We start from the raw sequence: 17,862 nt of genomic DNA, 5'->3' as shown, positions 1-17,862 counted from the left end.
GAATTTGTATAAAACATGGTAGTTAATTTGTATGAACAAGAAGTTTCTGTAAGTATAAAATCCCTGGTATGTAGCAGATAAGGAAAAAGAGATCACCAATGGTTTGCAAGGCCATTGATATGTGTGAAGTGCAAGTAGGAAGACTCAAACCTAGCGGATTTTGCGTTGGGCACAAAGTCACCCCAAGGTCCGTTCTGCTGGGCCTGGGGTTGGGCTCGCTACACCCAGATAGATCTACCGCTTACGTCCCTCGGTCCTACAATGAGGATTAATGGCCTCCAGTTCCCGCCTACCCACTCACATGATCTAAGTAGTAAACCTCCTTATGCTAACCATACCATGTAAAAAGTATTCGTAATTACTGTAACATATATTCCACCCCAGCCACCCTGGCTGAACCTCCCCAGCCACCCTGACTGAACCTCCCCAGCCACCCTGGCTGAACCTTCCCAGCCACCCTGACTGAACCTTCCCAGCCACCCTGACTGAACCTCCCCAGCCACTAAGGCTGACTCCTTAGTTATGAAAAATCATTCATATTTCGAAAATAAGCATTTGTTTTGTAAAAACCGGTATGTTTAGTATAAACCTTTCGTAAATTATTTGAGTTCCTCAAAATCCATTCGTGATATGATTTAGAAAACACGAATTTTTACGTTTGTTCAAAACTTTGTATGTTTCTGAAAATCGTGCATGTCTTTCCACCCTGAAAACATTTACAAAAAGAATGTAAAACAGTAAAAAGTGGGGGTTATGAACTCGCCTGAATATTCCTGTGCAAAGCTAGCTAATTACGACTTTGCGATGTCGTTTCCAAGACTTGACTTGCTAGCGTGCATTCTACAATATTCCTAACACGGAATATCTAATAAGTTTCTAAATAAACGCAGTATCTAAACTACGTGTCATCGAGCTCTACCGAATCGTTAATCGAACGATTCGACGGTAAATAGTTAACTTAATGAAAATGACTAAGTTGTATTTGTTTAGCTTCATTTTATGAAGTCGTACGTGTATAAAAAGAATATTTCTATGAAAATATCATATAACAAACTCGTATCGCGTTTCGTATGAAAATAATATATAATAACTTGTATTATATATATATATCACGTCTTGTGCATATTTGCCAAAAATATACGTATATGTCGTTTAGGCGTATAAAATAAATATGAAGAGTTATATTTATCTTATAAAGGAATCGTCGAGTTGTTATGTTTGAAAAATAAATATATAACCCATATTTATTTTTGTAAAAGAAAACGTGTTGTACGATATTTGGAATAAATATATATCTATATTTATTTTGAAAAGAATCCGAGTTGTTCGTTGTTTGGAAATAAATATAACTGAATATATTTATTTTATAAAACCATCAAGTTTTGTTATGCGGTTTGTCGAAATGTTACAAACATGCTTTGTAGGTTATGTAATGTCGTCGAAAGTAAGTATATATTTGTATTTGTTTTCATAGAAGGTTGTTTGGACCCGATAGTTTCGTTTTATAATAAAAACTCGTTTTATTTTACGGACTTTCTCGAAAATCGGGCAGAGTTTCCTCTGTTTTTGGACGCCCCGACAACACAATTGTCGTTATTTTATAAAAATTCAATCAACCATGTAATAGTATAACCAATCTATATAAGATTTTTGTTGAGTATATCAAATGTAAACACATCTCAAATTAAGTCGGTTCGAGCTCGTTAGTCACAAAATAAATAAAGACTGTATAACAACGTAAATAAATAAAACGCGTCGCTAATTCTTTACCAGTCTTCGTGTCGAAAGCCGAGCTGACCGAGTCAACTCGCTGAGTTGACTGGCTGAGTTGACTCGGTTGACCGAGTCAACCAAACCGAGCTGAGTTGAGTCGCACTGAACCGCACCCGAAACTGTATAGTGACCTGAACACAAAACTGGATCATGACACGAACCAAAGTCATTGTCTGTTGTTAACCGGGTTTAACCCGAAACTGAATAAGAACCCGAACAACTCTTAAGTGAGCCGTGAACAACCACCACTACTGCCATCAGCGTCCACCGCCGCAGACGGCGGCGACGCAGCCGCCGTCATCACCACCGTCACCTGAAACGACTCCAAACTGCCTGGGGACCTTCAGTTAGAGGAGAACAGAATCAAAAGGAAGAAGGGGGGAGCGTCTTACCGTGAAGCTTTCGGACAAGGACAAAATCCGTCGGAAAATGACACCGACCGCCGGTTAATGACGCCGACCGCCGGTCCGCCGACCCTCTCTCTCTCTCTCATCTCGTCTCTTTCTCTCTCTTCTGTTCCGTTGCCGCCGCACCTCCGACGTCGGCTCCATCTCCGACGTCCATCTCTCTCTCATCTCTTCAGCTCTCTCTCTCAGCGCTGCTGCCGCACACCACCACCAGACGGTGGTGGTGGTTCGTTTCAGAATCAGAAAGAGGAATGGGTGTGTGGATCGGAGGGTCACAGAAGGCTGGGGGGGGTTTACCGGTGTGGGTGAGGTCGCCGGAGCTCCGATCGGAGCTGGTTCGCCGCCGGAAAGAGCACCGAAGAGGGAGAGGGTGTTAGTAGTGTGTGTGTTTGTTTGGGTGAAATGCAGACATGAGGGGTCCCTTTAATAGAGGGAATGAGTTTTATTGCCTTTGGTGTGTTTAAATTGGTTGCAGGTCAATTGTTTTATCTTTAGAGCTAAAATCTATTGTAGAGATTTATTAGGATTCTTGACAAGATTTTAATAGATTTTGTAAGATTGTAGTAAATCTTGTAGAGATCTTTCGAGATCTAGTATATATGTGCAGGTTTAGGCTTGTGGGTGTTGGGCTTGGGCCCAGGGCCTACAAGCCCATCTCGTGTGTAAGTGGCCCGTAATTCCTACGAGACCCGTTGTCAAATCCTGAACTCCGTTTAACGTCAAAAATTAAGATACACATAAATATGGGCGGTAGTCATTGTTTGCACGCCCGTTCATCGATTACGGTAATAATCGCGAAAAATTGTATCGTTGCCGTCTTTAATCCGTTTTTCGATCCGGTTTCGACGGTAGTCACTAAAATTAAATTACGAAGCTAAAATATATCATAAAATTTTAATATTTGTCGGCGTCGTCAGTATCTTGCACGGTATCAGTCCGTTGTCGCGTAATATTCAGCAGCTTTTCTGTAAATCACCACACGCGCACTGTAGGGTCGGATAAGCGTTCCTAGGCACTCCAAAGGCCTAATTAAGTTAATTTGCGCTGTAAACACTATTTATTTTCGCGTTAATTACCTGTTAATCACGTAATTAAGAGCCGTAAATCACGGGTTGTCACAACTTCGATTGGTACTGGATAGAGATTGAGATTCTAAAGGGCTTCAGATAACGAAATGTCACAAATACTATTTTAAGTATTATTGCATAACGTGTAATTTATACAAAGAACAACTGAGATTTAAACACGCTAGGTTTTATCGTCACTTATTTATTTACAGGATACTTTCTCTAGAGCTTCTGGCTTGTAGGTACTATAGGTACTGATTTAAAGGTTTGCATTTACTGCTACGGTGGCTAACATGTAAAGATCTGCCCATTTTTCATCTAATTTATCTTCCCACGGTGGATTATTGCCTATTTCCTGGGTTTCTGGATTAAACCTCACTTTCTTTGGTTGGGATTTCTTTCCTTTTTCCTGACTTTTTCTAAGTATCGAGTTTCTTTTACTGGGAGAAAGTGATTTTTCAAACTGGGCTTTACGGACAAATATTCCTTCCTCCATATCTGCGTGATATTTTGAGGAGGTTCCTTTTTCCTTGGATGCAGTATCTAATTTATGATAGATATCCGAAAGTCTTTGTTTACCCATACTGTAACTTAACAGATAATTAGTTAATAAAACATCTAATCACAAAATAGTAACTAGGAGAATTAAGTATTTTGCTAAATACTTAATTTATTTAAATCAGTAGTAGGCTTAAATCAGTGGCTCTGATACCACCTTTTCCTGTCACGGCCCTCGACCCCGGTTTGACCCAGTCCAGAGCCGCGAGGCAGGAAATCCCGTGGTATTTAATTTAAAGCGACAGCGGAAGTCTTTTTAATACAGGATCTTTTAATACTAAAATGCCTGTTTACTTTATTACATAAAGTTTAGGGATGAAACCCTGTAATTTACAATAAGATGGTTTCACGGGGAAATCTTTATTTCTCAAAACATGTTTCTTTATTTATTTACATTGAGCCACTCGTTTAAGCTGATAGTGCTTCACGGCACTTTTCTTGGATTACACCAGATCACCTGAAACATGTTTGAAAAAGGTTTTGTCAGCGGGGAAATACTGAGTGAATCATTCATTTTGGTAAAAAAATACATTGTTATAATTTACAGTATTAAGAGCGATTACAATGTTTCCATATCAACCAACTACCCACAGTATTTGTCACTCGACCGGATCTGTGATTGTGGTCATATCACTGTTGGGTCCGTTCACCCACAAGTGACGTAAATCACTATTTAGGTCCGACTACCTAATAGTGTATATCATGATTTAGGCTCGCTCACCTAACATGATACAAACAATAGTAATGTGCACAATACCCCACACACTGGCTGTAAATTTGGTGATTACAAAGACTTAATCCCTGTAATTATAACTTTGGAAAATAATTTGGAGTATTGTAAAACAGTTGATAAAAAGAGAATGACTCACATTGCAGATTTAACGAGCAGTGTATAAGCCTACTGATTAGCCTCGTTTAACCTAATTTAAATAACAATGCACACAACCGGGGTTAGTAACTAATACAACAGTTATGATAATTCACGAGATTAAACCCTCACAACGATTAACAAAGTGCAATACTTAAATATTTAGCGGATTCACAACGAATAACAGAGCATAGCCCGGATTTGGACAATACTCAAATATTCAAGTCGAAATCACGATGAATAATAAGGTATAAACCCAATTTGGGCAGCACTCAAACAATCGTTGGATAGTTTCAATCGATCAGACGTTGAATCGTAACAGCGATCGGGTTATTACCCTGTTTTGCAGCAGCGATTCGTGAATTGTGTGTGTTATTATAGTAATCTACGTATATCTCAGTGTAGAATTAGAGTTTGGACGTCGAACTAACACAGAAATTCAAGTGCCAACCCCCTCTATATATACTGAAAATTCGTCTTCCTCGCGTGTCGCGACAGGGACATGTGCACCTGTTGCGTGGCGCGACGGGTAATAATTTTAGGGTAGGGTAGGTTCGTGTCCAGGTAGCTTGGCTGAGTTGACTGTTTCGTTAAATTCAATTTTGACAACAATTTATTTAGATAATCGTCAACTAGGTTTTACCCCCTCTGAGTTTTAGGGGCCCTAATCCTGATTCTGATTGTTATGAAAATTTTAGGGTTTGTACAGAATTACTTGGGTTTCTCAATTAGGGTTTCCTTAATAGACAATTACCACCCTAAGTATCGATTTTAGTGAGAGTTTTTACAGTTGTGGTGGAAGACTATATGATGAGAAATGTGGTGATGGAATGCTAGAAGTAATCGAAAGCGATTTTAGGCTTGAAAGTGCTTAAATACCCTTAACGGGTCAAAATAAGCACTTAAGGGTAAACGGGTTTTTATTATGTAAGAAACCCATGATTTGAGATTAATATGATAGGAGATATTGAAATTATGAATTTCATGAGTTTAAAGATCAAATAAACATATTTGTGTGATAAAATCATGAACGGGTCAAAATTTTGTAAAAAGGGTAGTAAGCCGAAGACTTATAAGTCTGAAATCTTGTTAATCCGGATGTCGGATTTTAACTCCATGAGATGGAGAATTAAATTACGGTCACGTAGGAAAAAGAATCGTGTAAAACGGATCAAAAACGAGAAAGTTATGCTCGTTTCCGTAAAATCCGGTCGTGCTGAGAATATGCAGCAACCAGCTGCAACAATCTGTCAAAAAGAGACCGTGGCGTAGCGCCATGGCCGTAGTCGCGCGTGGCGACGGCCTAATTTCTGAAAATATTGATTTTTTTTGTTTAATTCGAATATTTGACCCGGTTAACTTGTTGTACTTGTTATTTAACTATCAAAACTGACTTCTAAGTTGGTTTTGATCATATGTGAATGTCGAGAGTCCCGGATGAAGATCAAGTGGCGAGCAAAAACCGAACACACGTTAAATGAAGCTTCCGCATCAAATCTTGAGTTGTTTGCAAAAAAAAAATGAATTATGTAAACATTTACAAAAATGTACTTTTTGAAATGTTGTAAACTATGGGAATGTTAGCATGACAAGTTGATTTTGTAAAGTCACGTTTTAGCATATAAAATGTGTATCTTATTTATAAAATCCAGATTTAAGACGGGTGTTACAAACAAGACATCATCAGCGTATAATAAATGTGAGATGGTGGGCCCACGGTTTGGCATCTTACAGCCTTTAAAGATGCCCTATGCATTAGCCGTGACAGTAGCTACATGGAGTGCTTCCATTACAAGAATGAATAATAATAGAGAAAGCGGGTCGCCTTGACGAACACCACGCTCAATATTAAACTCATGGGAGGGTGCACCATTGACTAGTATGGAGGATCTGGAAGAAGACAGAATGCTGCTGATCCATTTCCGCCACAGAGCAGGAAAACCCATTTGTGAAAGCGTCGAATCAAGGAAATTACAGCTGATTGAATCGAAAGCCTTTTCAAAATCAACTTTAAACAACATCAACTTGTTTTTTGTTTTCTTTCCCCAAGAGATTAATTCATTTATTATCAAAGGACCCTCCAAAATGCTTCGCCCCTCAATATAAGATGTTTGCGTGTCGCTTAAAAAAAACCAATCACTTTCTTAAGTCTCTTAGCCAACAATTTAGATACCAGCTTCGAGATGCAACCGATACTATTAATGGGCCGGAATTCACTTATTAGTTGGGGATTAACGGTTTTAGGTATTGATCGATGTCGAAAGGTCGGTCAAAAACAAGTTTAAAAATTGGTCCTAAGTACCTTTACTAGCAAGGGTAAGTAGGGTCGTCTCCACAGGGAATATGTGGTTAGTGTTGATTGTAGAAACCTAGATTAACTAAAACTAAGAAAAACTATTACTTTGATTGCGTTTTGAGATTTTTGATCGAGAATAATTAAGAACGTTATCAATTTTAAAGAAAAGTAACCCCCTCCGGATTTCCGGTTCAATGATTCACCCAAACCTGTTTAATTAGATAGATACCAAAAGGTCTTGTTAACGGTTTAGTTTGGTTGATAATCAAAGACAAGTTTTTAATAATAACCTATGCAATTTAATCACCAAATCATAAGTGCCAAGAACCCACCCAATAACCAAACTACTCACGATGCAAGAAAACCGAATGCGAATGGTAAAAGATGAATAATTGCAACACTCACAATTCTTTTAAACAAAACTAAACCACAAGTATTCTTCAAGTTATGAAAAACAATCCAAGAAACTAAATAAACAAGGTTTGAGTTTCACATACATGAACCATCCACCCGGAGGTGTCACAAAAGAATCTAGCCACTCATAGTCATGATTTGATCTTCTTGGTTGTCTTGGATGTTTGATTGCATGAAAGATTGATGAAAATTGAGGTTGTGAACTCCAAAATTCGTCCTTGGGAAGTGGAAAACGGCTAGGGTTCGTGAATATCACGTTTTGGGGTTGAAGATATCTCCAAATAAAGTGAAATCCTGAATGTTCGCATGATTATCTGCTGTCAGCGCAAGGTTGCGCCCCCCCTGGCACAAGGTTGCGCCCCTGACTGACTAGCATCTGTATTGCGCCCAAACTGACACCAGGTTGCGCCAAACTGGTTTCTTCTTGCGCCAAGTACTGGTTTCTCACCATTTTTCGCATTTTTCAACTCCCAACTTGTGTGTAAGCTTCTAACCTTCATAAATCTTCTCGAAAACCTCCCGTTTAGCTTCAATATCCATCAGTTAAGCTTTGGGTACCTACAAATAGAAACACACTCAAAGTAACCATGTTTTATGATGATAAACACTTAAAACCTTATATTTACACATGTTAAACACGGTTATTTACCCTTCTATCAGGTATCAACGTGATAAAAACTAGAATTACAACCTCTATTTAACTTCCCATGAACATAGAAAAAATCAAGGAGCTTGACGAAGTCGTCTTCCAGTATGTTCCAGAAGTGTTTAATGAAGCTAAAAGAAAAACCATCCGGGCCCGGGGCCTTGTCACCACCACAGTCCCAAACTGCTTCTTTTATCTCCTATTTGGAGAAACGTTTAACTAACATGGCTGAATGCTTTGGAGAAAGGACTTTGAAGCCATCATTAATGAAACTCGGCCTATTTTGATTTTCCTCCTTGAATAATTGTTCAAAGTAGTTCTTAATTTCCACCTTTAGGGAATCAGGCTTCGAAACCCATATATTGTTAAAACATAAACCGTTGATTCTATTATTCTTCTGATGACTTTTGATTATACCATGGTAAAAAGATGAGTTTTCGTCACCTTCCGTTATCCATTTAGCTTTCGCCCGCTGCCTGAGATCTTCTAGGTTATTGTCTTCTAATTCAGCCAATGTTTTAACGTAAGTCTCTCTTTCCAAAGACTCCTCCTCCGAGAGTGAATCTGTTTCAGCTTTAAGATCAAGAGATTCGATCTTCTTTGTTAGCAACTATATGGTATGACTGTCACGTATTTTTAACTTTTTTGCCCAAGGTTTAATTGCCAATTTAACTGCTTTCAGCCGCTGCATTACCAATTTGTCTGGTGGAAGAGATTGCTGAAAACTCTTACATGAATCAACTACAATAGTATGAAGACTTGCTTCGTTCAACCAGGAATTAAAAAACCAGAACAGAGGAGTACCGAAATTAATATCAGAACATTTTAACAGTAAAGGGCGATGATCTGAACTATATCTTGGTAATCCCGTCAGTTTTGCTGTTGGCCATTTAGACAGAAACGAGTGACAAACCAGAATTCTGTCTATTTTGCTGAACCTCTTCCCATCGTCGGATCTATGAGTGAACGAACATCCAAGCATCGCAAATTCAGACAATGCTGACGAGCGAATGAACTGATTGAATGATTCAGCCGCCTACGGGTTCAATCTTGAGTTTTTCCTTTATCTGGGCTCACGAACACAATTAAAATCAACCATGAGTATCCATGAACCATCATGCAGATTCATGAGATTGGATAATTCCACCCATAGGTCTCTTTTAAGGTTGATATCCTGTGGGGCATAAACATTGATTATATTAAGATCACCCCCCATTAATTCCCCAATCGTGGCCAAATAAAATCTGCTTGAAATCGAGAATTTCTTCACAAAGCACAGGGGATCCCAGATATTCAAAAGACCACCAGACCTGCCTGTGGCGTCAACTGCATCAGATTCGAAAATCGAATTGCCCCAAAAAGAATTTACCTGCAGTTTAGCTGACTCCATGTACTATGTCTCTTGAATTGCAATAAAGTGAATATTATTCAGCCTCCTGATGGAGTGTGTGAAACCCGGGTGTTAAAGTGCTTATATTATTCGTGTTATTGTATTTTAAGCAGTTATGTAAGTTGAATATAGTAACTACGAGAGTATGTTGTTTTACAGGTTAATCGGCCTAAAACGGTAAAGTTGGAGTGCAAAGTGATGAAATGGAACAAGCAAAGACGATAACCAAGACACTTCACATTAAGCAGGAGTTGTTCGGGTTAAGACATGGCTTGAATGTGTGAAAGATGTGGAAGTAATAAAGTCCAGGGACTTGTGTGTCAATATATGAAAGTTAAAATATAGCTTATGAAGTCTAATGTGTAACCTATGGCCAAGAATGAGGAATGAGACAGAATATAAAAAACGTAACCTACGATCATCATGCGTAGGTTGCGGTTTGAAGAAAGTCAGTGCAGATTTGTATGTTGGAAGGTATAAATGGGTTTTAAAATATAGTCATATACATGCACATGGGCTTTGACGGTAAGGAGCATTGTGGATTTTATTGATTGAGCCGCTAAAAATCATTGTCATCATCATCCTAAAAGAAAGAAGTGCAGCCGTCATTTGAAAAAGGAGGCAAGTCAATAAACATCATCATCACTCATCTTAAGTGTTTGTTTGATTTTGGCGGCACATGCTGGACAAAAAGACAACAATATTCACGTGACATAGGGACTGGACGGCAGCTTGGAAGGATCAAAGGAGGGTTTTTATTGGGCCATATTCACTTGAAAAAGAAATCAATTGGGCCATCGTTGTGGAGGTGGACTTTTGTGGGGCCGCACATGCAGACATCAGGAGCACACGTGGATTGGAGGGTTGTTGGGCTGACTTAGTGGATGCACATGTGGGCTTGAACTTTATAGGACCTTGAAAGGCACAATACAATAGGGCGGCAACATCAAAAGTCAAAGGGGATCCAATATCATATATCATCTTTGACGGCAGACAAGATGGTTTCAACCGCGTATCAAGCCAGTGAAGATCGTCCAATCACATGAGCGGCTAGTCTTTTAATGGTTTCCTCCGGATGGAGGGTTTTTGTAAGTTGGATAATTTATGTGTTTGTGACAATCATTTAACTCGGTGATATAAGCATTCGATGCTTTCCACCTTTGATTTGATTTATTGGTTGTAAACAATTGCATTTATTTAAACCTTAATTTCTAAGCATTCAGTTCCCGAGAGTTCTAGTAATTGGGATATATTTGACATGGGGTTAGGGTTTGTAATTGTAATTGATAATCATTCGATAACCTCCCGTTATGTATTGACCGGAGTACTTAGTCGTTGGTTATCACAACTGGTTAATTAGATTCATCACTTATGTCTATGTAAGTGTTTCGATTAAACACATAACTGAATCTAGCTGCAAAACCTGAAATCTGGAGGAACCATCTCCATTTCTATTGATTTAAATCTCAATTTTTATTCGTTAATTTAGCTATTTCTCATAATCAAACAAACCGATTTTTCAATTCAGTAATAGTTAATGAATACTTAGCATTACACACTTTCCACCATCCTCCTATGGTTCGATATCCGACTTACTCTAGCTACCAGTTTATTTCGGTTTTTGCATGTCACTAACGACAGACATCAAAATGGCGTCGTTGCCGGGGAGGCGTGCACAAAGTGTTTAGTGTTAAGTTTTAGTAAAAAAATAAAAAAATAATTAAATAAATAAAAGATAAAAAACAAATTTAAAAATCCTAGAAAGATTTTTCTTTGATGTTCGTGATTTACACTTGGTAGTTGAGTTGTGTTGTGCAGGATGACAGAGCATTACACAGATTTCAGCTTTCCTACGTGTATATTGTGGGGATGCGGTAACTCGAGATAGGGTTGGTAGGTTTGATCATATCAAATGCTTGGAATGGTTGAAATTCCCTAAAAATTGAAAAATTTTGAAAATTTTTGTTTCTCAAGTATGCTTGAAATTCATGAAAACCAACATTTTCAATCGCTAGAGGGTTTCTTGCTGATATTAAACTAACTTAGATCCCTAGTCATGGTTGTCCCTTTAAGTTTCATGAGAGTATTTCTGACAAGTTTTAGAAAATAGTTGAGAAGAGATGCCTAACTAGGGGTAACATGCTTTAGGAATTACACATGCTATGTGTCGGTAACCCAATTTCCTTTTATCCGGTGAGATATTTGAGCCTACTTAGAAAATAGTTGAATTTGCAATAAATGTTCAATTGTTGAGTGATGCGTGTGAAGTGCGATATAATTTAGATGTATATTTTAAGACCTTTTTACACTTTTAGCCAAGCTTTAAATTTATAAAACACGATATTTACTAACACTAAACACACATATGGGCAAGTGCACCCATCGTGGACGTAGTATAGTGTTGGTAAGATACCGAGGTCGTCCAAGGACACAAGAGCTTTTATTACCGGTTTATCCTCAACGTCTAATCAAATCAAAAAGTTAGAAAAGGTTTTTAAACTAAGAAAATAAAAACTAACTAAATGCTGAAAAATAAAATAAAAATAAAAACAGATAGACAAGATGAATCACTTGGATCCGACTCGTGTATTAGTATAACCTTTGATTATTTTCGCACTTTTGCACTTGTTTAAGAGATTTTCTTAGTTATTGTAGTAGGCCCCTCTTTTGAAGGCGACGTTACCCTCAACCCAGTAGTTTGAGTCAGCAAGGATACAATCCTAAAGGGTTGGATTATTGGAAGATAATGAATTAAGTTATTAATGCAAATTATGGTAGGCCCCGCTTTTGGCGGTGACGTTACCCTCGACTAAGTAGTTTGAGTCAGCAGGGATACAGTCCTAAATAGCCGGGTTATAGTATTAATAGTAGTTAACTTATGAGGGGGTCAAAGAGTTTGGATCCCCGCCATCCAATACCTATGGGTATTGAAGGAGATCCTACTAAATTTGACCCAGGTCCCTTGCAGGACCTCTAAACGCTGAACAAGGGCAAGACCCTTACCAAACCGTTCCCTTAACCCCCGACCAGGTAGCCAACATACCTCCATATAGACCGTGGAGATATGAATGGTGAAAATCTTTTATTTTATATAGACAGTAAAATAATGCCAAGACACCACGGACAAACGATAAGGAAAGATCACCTTCAACATAAGCAACTAGTTATTAAAGTCATTAATACAAAACCAAATAAAAAGTGCAAAAGATTAAAAATAAAAAGTATTATACTAAACACTTGTCTTCACCAAGTGATGTAAGAGACTTAGGCAAACATGGCCTTGATTGTCAAGAACTCTTACGATCAATCTTGGATCCCAAGACGACTCACACACTCTATGATGGACATTGGATGATGGTGGTAGATGATGGTGTTATGGTGGTGGTGGGTGGTGGATGAAGTGTGAGAGAGGTGGTGTGCCAAGTGATGAGTTGAAATGAAACCAAGCACTCCTATTTATAGGCTGAACAGAAGGCTGGGCACGGCCCCGTGTCCGCTGGACACGCCCCCGTGCCCGTCTGACACTCTCTCTCTTCATTAATTGTAATTCGCAATTACAATTAATGCGCCTGCTGTACTTTTGCCACGCCCCCGTGCTCACTGGACACGGCCCCGTGGTGGGCAATAGAAGCTTCTATAGGTTTGTCTTTTCTGCTGCTTCTTGGGCACGGCCCCGTGCTGGCTGAGCATGGGGCGTGTTCAGTCTTCTGACTTCTCTTTTCTGCTTGGGAGGATGCTGTTGAGGGGTCGGGCAATCCACTTTTGTTCCTTTTCTTGTATTTATGTTAGATTTAGCTGTCTTTTTACTTCTTTTGTGAATTTGAGCTCATTTCATCCTGAAAATACAAAAGGAAGACAAAAACACTCTTTTTCCAACATTAGTACTTAAAAAGGGTTAGTTTTATGCCTCATTTGATGTAATTTATATGTTGCATTTTACACACATCAAATACCCCCACACTTGAACTTTTGCTTGTCCTCAAGCAAAACTCTTTAATATGTGACTTACACTCCTAAATGGAATGGGTAGAAGAGAAGGTTTTTGGCTTGTCATTGAGTGTTGGGAATCCAAGATCTTTTTGGTTTTATTTTTATTTATTTACAATCCTATTCGTTATGATTTATTTAGAACGTTTCATAAGAGAAATTACTTATTTGGGCATAGCATGCCTTTTTTAAAATTTCATTTATATATACAAGTTCACATACCTCACGGGGGATCACTCAACACTCGGCCGAAGGTGTATTTTTAGTGAATCACTCGAGAGCGGCATGGAACTTATTCCTACCATAAGCTTACCAAGCAATCAATCCTCCTCCTTTTTAACTTTATACCTTTGTAAATATTAAGAGGGCTTTTTGGGTGAAGGATTAGGCTTGGGCTAAAGGTGGGTGGTTGGGTTAGTGGTTAGTAAAAGGGCGAAAAAGCGTAAAAAGCGTCGGTTTTCGTAAAACACTTTGTTTTATTGACTTTTTATTTCGAAGTATTTCTCCAAACAAGCCTTTTGTTTTAATAGCTTTGTTTGTTTGTTTCTAACTTCATCATTTTTTTTTGTCACACGAAAAACCGAGCTTGTTACTAAAATAAAGGGTGAAAATAAAAAGGGTTTTTGGTGGGTAAAAAGGGTTTTAGGGTAAAGAAATGAAAGGTTTAGGCTCAAAGGGGTTAACTAGGGGGATTTTGGGTAGGTGGTAAAAAAAATTGAAAAATAATGGTGTAGAAAGAAAAATGGTTAGTCCTAATGCCTCCATCATTTACTTACTTGGGTTTAAGTTGGTGAGGACCGGGAATGAATCGTCGTGGCAAGTTCTAGAGTCGTAAGAACCAAGCGGCTATTCACACAAGAAACGAAAAATGAGCATTTAGTCTAAAGATGTAAATTTGTATGCTCAATAAAGGCTCAAAAATCACTTTTGTGGGAATGGGTTTTTATGTGATCAAGTATATATAATCAAATTTTACTAAGCTTGTCATGTCGTTTCATAATTTTCTTATGTTGGTTCTTGTTATCACGACGCTCTCGGTTGTAAATTTGTAAAAATATAACCTTATTAATCTTAGGATTCCAAACTTAAACTTTAGACAAGTAAAAAAAAAAATTTTGAAAAAATTTGGGGTGTTTAGCGGTTCAATAGAGTTTTGTGTAAGACTTGTTATTAGGACTTGCAAAATTTCAAGGTTTTAGCTTCCCCCCGCACTTAAATTACACATTGTCCTCAATGTGTCCCAAAAATAAATTTTTAGGTTGATTGAATGTGTAATGTGGTGTTAAAAAGCAAAGATTTATGTTACTGACAGTCTGGACATGGCCCCGTGGGGACCAGACACGGCCCTGTGTTCAGGTGCCAGTAACAAAAATTAAAGAAATGAGACAGAAGCCTGGACACGGGGGCGTGTCTGGTGAACACGGCTCGTGTCCAGTTACCTGAACTGGGCGTTTTTCTGCAGGGGGGTTCAGCACGGGGCCGTGTTGGTTGGACACGGCCCGTGTTGAGCCTTCTGTAATGGAGAAATTTATGTCGGGTTGCCTTGTTCTTGTGCATGGGGCCATTTTTCTCGTTCCCCTTTTCATCCTTTACCACCATGAGTGTGTTTTATTCCTGCAAAATTAAAACTTAAAAGATTAAACTAAACTAAGGATAGTTCCGCGGAATGCCTCCGTGGTGCGCCACGTTTATAAGGGTCCTTGGCTAGACCCAATGTGAGGTTATATATTTTTTGAGTGGGATGTTTGGCATCCCATGTTACACCGTCGGAGAGCCGCATCCAAACTCGAATCAATAACCTTCATGTAGTTGACCGGGTCGTCGTCTTCTATTCTCTTCCCAACTCCGAATTTTACTTCATCATCCCCGTACCTCAAGGTGAGCGTTCCATCATTCATATCTACCACTGCTTGTGCGGTGGCAAGAAATGGTCTCCCTAGTATGAGGGGGACCTCGGTGTCTTCCTCCATATCGAGTATGACAAAGTCGGCCGGATAGACGAATTTGCTTACCTTGACCAGGACATTTTCGATGACACCTTGCGGGAATTTGACGGATCGATCAGCAAGTTGTATGCTCATTTTTGTAGGACTCGTTGTTCCTAGGCTGAATCTTTTAAACATAGATGAGGGCATGAGGTTAATGCTAGCCCCAAGATCGGCTAGTGCATTACGAACGGGGGAATCCCCGATTGAGCAGGGAATCGTGAAGCTTCCGGGATCGATTTTCTTTTGGGGAAGTTTGCTGAGTACGAGAGCAGAGCATTCTTCGCCTAAGTTAACTAATTGCAAAGTTTCAATTTTCTTTTTATGAGTGAGGAAGTCCCTCATGAACTTAGAGTATTTGGGCATTTGGGTTAGGACATCAATAAAAGGAATATTGACATGCAATTGTTTTAATAGACTTTCGAACTTTGCGAATTGCTCATTGGTCTTTTGACGAATTAACCTACCGGGGTACGGAACTCGAGGAGCCTTGGTAGGCTCTGATGACGGAGGGGAGTTCTTCTCCTGCAGAGGCGGGGGTACAGTTTCTTCTGTCGGCGGTGGCGCTTCCGCAGGCCCCACGGTGCGGTTTCGTAACGTGATGAGATGAACTTGCGCTTTTGGGTTTGTTTCGGTATAGCTTGGTAATGCACCTTGTGGTCTCTCGGAAAATTTTTGAGCTAGTTAATTTAATTGTTTTTCTATGTTTTGAATACTAGCTTGTTGATTTCTAAAATTTGATTCTAATTGTAGAAACCTTTCCGAGTTTTTCTTTTCAGTGTCGGAGATGAGGCGAGATACAGTATCTTCAAGCCTTTCTCGTCCACCTTGTTGTTGAGTGAAATTTTGTGACTCATTTCTTGGTTGTTGAAAGTTTGTTCGTTGGGTTTGTTGGTTACTACTATTGTCGGGCTCTCTCCAACCAAGGTTTGGGTGGCTTCGCCATCCTTGGTTGTAGGTGCCCATTGGAGGACCCGATGGCCTAGGTCTATTATCAATGTAGCTTACCGATTCTTGTTGATCTTCCGTTTCTTTCATACAACTCCAATTTTCATGTGGCCCACCACACCCTTCACAAGCCATAACCGAGACTGTTTTTGTCATTTCTAATTTTTTTATTTTTGAAGAAAGGGCCTCGATTTGGGCTTGTAAAGAAGTGCTTTCATCAACCTTATGGGCGCCCGGGGCAATAGATTTATTGCCTCGGGGGGTGTGCCACTGAAAATTGGTTTGAGCAATTTCCTCAATTTGGTTATATATTTCATGCGGGCGGCGATTACCTAAAAGTCCCCCGGAGCTAGAGTCAAGTGTCTGCCTTGTGTGTGGCAACAATCCATTATAGAAGGTGGATACTTGTTGCCATATCGCAAGGCCATGATGTGGACACTTGCGTAATAGTTCCTTGAACCTTTCCCAAGTTACATATAAGGATTCCCCGTCCTCTTGTGAATATGTATTAATTTCAGTCATTAATTTAGCCGTTTTAGCGGGAGGGAAATACTTATATAGAAATTTTTGGGTTAGTTCATCCCAGGTGTTTACTGATCCAGCTGGGAGGGCGTTGAGCCAAGCTTTTGCTCGGTCTTTTAGTGAAAAAGGAAACATTCGGAGGCGATGGCGTCATTTGATACTCCATTGATCCGAAAGGTATCACATATTTCTAAGAAATTAGTAATATGTAGATGGGGATCCTCGTCCGCAAGCCCATGGAAGGTTGCGGAGTTTTGGAGCATTTGTATCAAATGCGGCCGAAGTTCGAAGTTATTGGCTTCAACATTCGGTGCATTGATAGCGGCGCCTAGGTTACCTACGGTGGGTCGTAGATAATCCATGAGGGTACGTTGGTCCGCCATAGGTGGATTCCCCGAAACTTTCTCTTGGTTTTTAGCTTTTAGTCTTTTTTTGAGAAAGTGTTCGGGTTCTTCTAGAGGTTCTTTTATGTCCTTATTAGAACTGGAGCTCATACACTACGTAGGATGGCGTCTGGTTCCAAGTCCTGCAATAAAAACAGAAAAGAATGCTGGTCAGAAGGTTCACCACGGCCCCGTGCTCAGCGAACACGGCCCGTGGTCGGAGTTACAGTGATTGTTTTCCAGATCCCAGTTACTGGAAAGTTGGACACTACCCCGTGTTGCACCGACACGGCCCCGTGGTCAGCCTTCTGTAACTTGGAAAACTAAAAACTGCCAGTAACGAAGCTGGGCACGGCCCGTGTCCGACCAGGCACGGCCCGTGCTGAGCTCTGTAGAAGCTGAAAAACTAAGAAAATCCTAAAAAATTAAAAAGAAAAATAAAAATATGATTAGGCCGTTGATTCCTAACTTTCTTAAAATCCTCGTGTCCCTGGCAGCGGCGCCAAAAACTTGATGCGTGTGAAGTGCGATATAATTTAGATGTATATTTTAAGCCCTTTTTACACTTTTAGCCAAGTTTTAAATTTATAAAACATGATATTTACTAACACTAAACAC

General features: G+C 39.5%; 1 non-coding gene across 1 annotated transcript; it reads left to right on the top strand.

Annotated features, from left to right (window-relative positions):
* The first annotated feature begins 16,760 nt into the window (after positions 1-16,760).
* Positions 16,761-16,867, top strand: LOC118482922. Its single transcript, XR_004869222.1, has one exon. It is a non-coding gene; the product is annotated as a small nucleolar RNA R71 (small nucleolar RNA).
* Positions 16,868-17,862: the final 995 nt, after the last annotated feature.

Source organism: Helianthus annuus, chromosome 1, assembly GCF_002127325.2.
Source record: "Helianthus annuus cultivar XRQ/B chromosome 1, HanXRQr2.0-SUNRISE, whole genome shotgun sequence".
Taxonomy (NCBI): Eukaryota; Viridiplantae; Streptophyta; class Magnoliopsida; order Asterales; family Asteraceae; genus Helianthus; species Helianthus annuus.
This window is presented reverse-complemented; position numbering and strand designations above follow the sequence as displayed.